Source organism: Diospyros lotus, chromosome 5 (genome assembly GCF_014633365.1).
Source record: "Diospyros lotus cultivar Yz01 chromosome 5, ASM1463336v1, whole genome shotgun sequence".
NCBI classification, from domain to species: Eukaryota; Viridiplantae; Streptophyta; class Magnoliopsida; order Ericales; family Ebenaceae; genus Diospyros; species Diospyros lotus.
Window position 1 is genome coordinate 22,942,626 of NC_068342.1, and position 7,347 is coordinate 22,949,972.

Consider the following 7,347-nt stretch of genomic DNA (forward strand, 5'->3'; position numbering starts at 1 on the left):
AAAATGACAAATTTAATTTTTATTTTTAAATTAAACTCTCCCATGCGATGCACCGGTTTACCAATAGTTGTAACAAAAAGAAAACAGTATTCTTAAAGCTGAAAAATTAAAACTAAGATCTACTGTGCATTAATTAAAGAAAACTCCCTCACTGCGCGATTCCTTCTCCAGTGCTACTGTGTGAGACTCCCCACTGCTGTCCGAGAAATCCCCTCTCCGTGTTGCTCTCTGTCCGAGCTTTCTGTTCCTTCTCCTCCAGCACACCTTCGTCCAGCCTTTCCGCGCACAGCGCACTGTATGTTCCTCCTTAGCGCACTGTTCCGTCCTCTAGCCTCTATGTCCGAGAAATCCCCTACCTCACTATGCGTAAAACCCAGCGCACAGCCCCCCTCCAACGCACACTCTCCTCATTCCAGCCACTAGCCTAGAATTTCCAGCCTACTGTGCGTATTCATCCTCCTTCCACGCAATGTCTCTATACATATATATATATATATATGAGTCGCGTTATAGTGCTCGAAGGAGATTGGCGCAAGAATTTATCCAAAAATTGCCAAGCGAAGCAAGGGCAGATGATGAAATCTGCCTAACACTAAAGTCCGCCCATTCAATTCAGGCGGAATTCATCATCGTGCTGGGCATACTTCATCACATATGAAGTCCGCCTAATTGCTGGGCAGGGACAGATGATGAAATCCACCTAGCATTGTGCTAGGCCCATTCAGTTCAGGCATATTTCATCATAGATGAAGTCCGCCCAGCACTGTGTTGGGCGGACTTCATCTATGTTGTAATCCGCCCAATGTTTATCTGTGTTTTGATCGGGCGTATTTCATTTATGATGAAATTTATTTGGACTTTATTTAAACGTGTGCACGATGTATTTGAGGTAAGATGGTAATTTCAAGATGAAGATATTTTTATCATTCAGTATCTTTAATCATCCTATTCGTCAATTAATTCGATCAAAGTAGAATAATCCTATATATATAGTCACGCCCTTGCCCTTCGAGTTGAGTGGATTTACAGCCTAGGGACCGCATGTGTAAAGTCACTGAAAGCCCTTCAATTTCCGTTTTAATTACCAAATTGACATTGCCTGTGGTTGGGTATTTAATTCCAATCATGGGCCTTCATGGGCTGCTTCAATTTGAGCTTCACTTGCACTTGATTTGGGTCTTAATTACATGCGGCTGGGATTTAATTGGACTTCAAATTGGCTTTAAATGGGCTGGGTCTTTAAATTCAATTAGGCTTGCGGTCAGTCCAATTTAATTGCTGTGATCCTCCAAGTCCCCTGTGCACGCATGAATATATGTTATATTCTATTATATATATATATTGCATGCACGCATATGTCTATGTATTATATTTGTATACTAACGGTATGTCCGTGCCTAAAGGCACGATATAAATAATATTAAAATTAAAATATAATTATAATTTATACGTATTATGTTAAAATTTATAAAGAATTTATAATAATTCTATTTATATTAAACGTTTTACAAAACTTAAATAATAAACAAACATATAAGATTTATAATATTCACCAATATATTGCAAATCAAAATATAAGAGCAAGTAAAAAAAATATTATAAACACTAAACAAAAAAAATAAATAAAAATTATTATATACTTGTTAACGTTTTATAATAAAAAAAATATTAAATCTATATAATAAAACACATCAATAAGTGCTCTACAATCTGAATAGATTAAATTAAAAATTAAATATCAAACAATGCATACCAACTGCCATCAGCCACCATGGCTATAACCATCAACCAGGAAAAAAGGGGAACCCCAGTTCGATGTCGAGAAATTTAAAGATTTAACACCTAAAGATAAAAATATTAAATTTTGATCATCATTGATTTAAAAAAGATAATTTTATTTTTTTTAGAATTGAATCATCTATGTCAAAATCTAAATGTCAAATTCTTATACATTAAAACTTATACTGTTGATATTTAGAATACTTAGAAATTAAGTATTAAATACTTTTAAAATTAGAATATTTAGAATGATACTCTTTAAGAAAAAAAAAATTCGTAATCTATGATACTTTTTATTTTATAGTGGTCGAGTAGACACAAATTATAATTGTAATTTTATGTTATTAACAGTCATATATAAATAGACACAAACTATAAGTGTATTGTTTCTATTTTAAATATCAATTAAGATAATTTTATCTAAAAATATTTTTACTTTCTATTAATGTTTCTAAATTTAAATATTTTATCTAAAAATATTATAAGTGTAATGTTTTTAATTTTATTTTATACTTTAATATTATTATTTCAATATAATAGTATTTATATAAAAAATAAATTTATAAGCAATAATGAAACATGAAGGGCACAAAGGAGTAAATTTATTTCATGAAGACAACTAAAGCAATATAAAAAGGTTGAAATACAACACTGTTTAAGCAAACATAAATTTATACAAAAAAAAAAAAAATCAATAGATAACAAAGTTATTTTTTAAGTAATAATGAATAATTATTTTATGAATGCAACTAAATTAATACACACATATACATTCACCAGAATTTTTTGAAATACAACATAGAATATTATACTCTCTTAAAAAGGTACAAAAAAAAAACATAAACTCTCTTTCTATTTAACATTTTTTTTATAATAAAATGTTAAATACATACCAATAAAATATGTCTCTGATACATTCTAGACCTTCTCATATCTGTAATGCTATATGCATCAAAAGTATCAAAATCACAAAAACTTTTCCATTAGCTTACTGATTATATCTATGCCAAAGATGTGGCCGAGAGTTCATTAAAGATATGAGATATGGTGAAAATGATATTTACATGTGTGGTTATTCACAATGATATTGATGGAGTAGTCGTCGAAGATAAAAGATGGATTGGGGAGTTGTAGGAGAATCTAAGAATAGAATAAGGGTTTTTAGCCTTCGGATGCTAGAGAAAGGTGCTACACGTTAGGAGTTAAGGGCATAATTGTCACTCTCTCAACTATATGAGAATGCATTGTGTGCAACCCCTTTAATAGGATTTAAGTTGAAACATGAAGGGCACAAATAAGTTATTGACAACATTTCACAAAAATATGACATTGGCTACTATAAGGGCTAAATAGCATTTGACACAAATTTTTTGTTGCAATTTTACTTTCAATATATAAGGATTGAATTTAATGCAAGAAATAATACGGCTTGAAATTGGGGATTTCAATTCATTTCATGAGAAAGACAATGTCTAATGCTAACAGGTTTAATTAAAATTGGACTCCTTAAATTTTTTTTAAAACTAATTCAACAATCAATATTTGATGCTAAACATAAGAAAGCATATGTGGAATTACCCTAAAATGCTTAAAATGAAAATGCTAAATCACCCTAAAATGAAAATGCTAAGGGAAATTTTATTTGAAAACACTGTTAGTACATGAATTGTTTATTTATATGTGTGTTACATGAATTATTTTTTTCGCACAGTCACTTTCTCCCGCCATTATTTTTGCACATATATACATGTATATACATACCAATATTCATAGTGGAGCCATATATATATATATAGATATATACACACAGAACACACACATATAGACATAAACACACAGCACACACATATACATCTATATATATATATATGCGCGCGCGCGAACATGCGCATTTAAACTTAGTGTAAACTCAAGGTACTTTGGATTTAAAGAATGATTAAAATATAATTAATGAAAAGAGATTGCCCTAGCCATTGGCATTGGGCTTAACCCATCTCGTTTTAAACCTGTTAAGAGTTTGAATCACTCTTTCACCCCCCATGCGTCGCACACGCGTGAGATCTAGGCTCAGGGACTCCTTGATTTCACAGCCTTATGAATATCCCAATTTATATATATACACAGCATTATGAATATCCCAACTTGAAAGATCAAGAACCTAGAAAAACACATGACAAAAATTCTGTTTACAGCAAAAATCAACAACTAGAAACAGAAAATACACAGAAAATCAGTTGACAACAACAAACCATAGTAGTACAAATTTCTGTTCGCAACAACCAGAAACAACAAAAAAAACAACAAATCCAACAATAAAAAATACACAGCAAAATGCAGCAACAAAATACAGAAAAAAATCACATACCTCTAATTGCTAATCAATGGGTGCAACAGCAAACGATGGAGGGAGGGGCGACGACGGCGTGGGTGGGTGGGTGGGTGGGATTGTGAGAGAGAGAAAGAGAGAGAGAGAGAGAGAGAGAGAGCAAGAAAGAGAGAAGGGTGGGGGGGGGAGGGGAATACCTGGCTATAGCAATGGTGGCCACAATCTCAACCTCATTCTCCGCCCAGCGTCGCTGTAAAAATGGTCGCTGATGTAGCCGTCTCTCGCCTCTGTTTTAGTCGCAAACGACCACCATCGCTACTCCCTCCGCCGCCTTCAGCCACTGGCCTTCGCACGATCAGCCGCCCTCCGTCTCCCCTTCTCTCGGCCAAGCTCTCTCTCTTCCCAGCAAAAGTGGTGGTTGTGAATAACAAAAGTGGGGAGACATAGGCGAGAACTGATCAAATTCATTCTTGCTTTATATTATATGTGTGTGGGTGGGTGGGTGGTTGCGCTATGATGTGAGTGTGTATGTATATATATTATATGTGTGTGTGGGTGGCTGTGCTAGGTGGAAGATGGCTGCCTGGCTTTAGACGAGAAAATTTTTAATCCCAGCCATCAAATCTTCAGAAATTAATCCAAGCCATTAAAATGTCTATACATTTTAGACAATTCAAAAACTGTTCTCCCTTATTATATAGATGTATTATAATATATTATATATTATATATATTTTTATATATTATAAATTCTTTTCAATTTAATTTCTTTTGTTAAAAATTAAAATGAAATATTCTTTTTTTCTCTTTTTTCTAAAATTTTAAATCACTCCTAATTTCTCTTTAAATTTCATTTTCACCTAAACTTACATATAACTACAAATTTTGCATAACTATTCAATTAAACCCAATTTTAAAATCAAAATAGGGGTATAATTAATCAGATACTAATGATTAAGGGTGGTGAGTCACATGTCATATGACATGGAGATGTCTTTAGTAAACTCGTGGGTGGTTGTTTAAGAACAATACACTGAATATGACATTGATGACTGATGACATGGTATTGTGGATAATGACCATGTCATCGAGTTGCGATTGTATAATTGGCCCTTAAACTTGAATTGACACGATTGTCTTATGTATTAGGGTGCAAGATTTGCTAATATGTCAAACCATCCAATAGCGAGATGGGGATGCTCATTTATGTGGTTTCGTATTGCTGATGTATAGAGATAAGTGCTCAGAGATAGGATCTATCACACTCGTCGTTGCTGATGAAGTGAATGTCCTATGTGGTCTACTATTAGTGTGACTGAAAAGTTCTTAACCAAGGCAGAATGATTAATTAGGAAAGTGTTTCCTGATGTGTCATCTAGTCACACTGATAAGATCAGACATATAGTTATTGTGTTTATGAGTATATCACACCGTTATGATGTTTTTCTTTTGATATAGTTTTGATGATGAAAAACCATTGTGTTTATTATATTAATGCTCCAAATCAAATGATACTTTAAACAATCTCAAATGTTTGTGGTCAAAGTATTTTCCAATATATATGTGTTGTTTATGATTTAGGAGATTGGAAAATGAAATTAAAAGCATTTTTGTAGCATTTATAATCGACTAAGTGTTAAGTTTTTCTAAGAGTATAGTCGACTATGTGCTTTTCATATGTCAACTATGCCTTGCATCTGTCGACTATATGCTTTGCATCTATCGACTATGCCTTGCATCTGTTGACTATCCTCATGGTTCTGTCAATAGAATGATTTGATCTGTCGACTATCAGTGTGTATTTTAGAAGAAGTTTTTTTCATATTTTTGTTCTATTGACTATCTCATCTCTTCTATTGACTATGTCTTGTTTTATTTATAAATCTGTCGACTATCTATTGTCTTCTGTTGATTAACTCTTTTCGCAGAAAGTCATAACGGCTAGTTTTTCAACTCCAACGGTCACAAAAACAACTAGTTTTGGGCAAGACTCTTGGAATGCTTATAAATACAAATCAAGGAGATCAAGAAAAGGCTAATGGATGACAAATAAATTGATTTGAACTTACATCGTATACTTATCTATATTTACATTAACTATGCTTCTATTTTCTCTCTTCAAGGCTTTGATCTTCACTTGTAATTATTTACTTCAATCCTTGTATCATTTTTTAGAGATCTTGTTGTAATACTCGGGAATAATTTGAGGATAAAAATGATATTTGATAAAGGGCATAAATGGAATTTTGAAAAAATAAGACTATAGGGTACATTAACACAGCTTTAGACGACCGAATTAGTCAGAGGGAGTATCCCGGACCCTAGATAGCCAAGAAAAATGGTGTATTATCGACGAGTGATTTAAATTATGATTTTTAGTGATAAAAAAATGAGATTGGGAATAGTTTTCGGTACAGCAAAAATACAGTTGTCAATTAGGTCGTACTATCGAATTGTTATAGACGATGTCCAAAAAATCAACGGAGTGTGTCTAGGACTAATATTTGATGTATAGAACAACCCTTAAGTGGTTTCAGGTTGAATCGAGTGGATTTGAGGTCAAATCAATCAATCGGGCCTAAGTGTAATTTTTTAAAATTGCCCGAGGGAGGTCAAAACGGTAATTTTTTTGAAAGTTTTAAATGAGAAATGAGAAGTACTAATCTTGAGGGTCTTAGTGATGGTGTTGGAAAGATCAAGGGCTTGAGGATAAGGGCCAAAATGTAAAAGGAAGTTCAAGGGGGGCTAAACTGTAATTTTCAAAAAATTACTCAGAGATGGCAGATCTGGCCGCGGATTTGGCCAGAAAATCCAGCGATTTGGCAGCCTACTTTCATCAGGGCATGGGCAAGGACGGTCTAGGAGGCGTGTGGGAAGAGTTTTGGCCAGAAATCGACCACGTGGGGGTGGGTTTTGGCCTATAAATAGCCAAGGGTTTCGGCCGAATTTGAAGCACCAAATAGCTTGGGTTTGAGGGTGAATCGAGGGAAGCCAATAAGGGTCTTTTGATCCTTGAGGCGAGGGGAGCATTTCTGGTGATTTTCGTGAGTTTTCAAGATGATTTGAGGGAGTTTCGAAGGTGGCCGGAAAAGGGAGGCAGACCGCCGCGCCGCACCTGTAAACGCCCGATCGAGGGCCTTCCCGATGTCCTTTCGGCCTGAAACCAATGGGGTTGGGATCGACTCTTCGTGGGCTTTCAGGGGGTACCAATTTCGGGGGTATCGGAGCAACCGCCGGCGACCA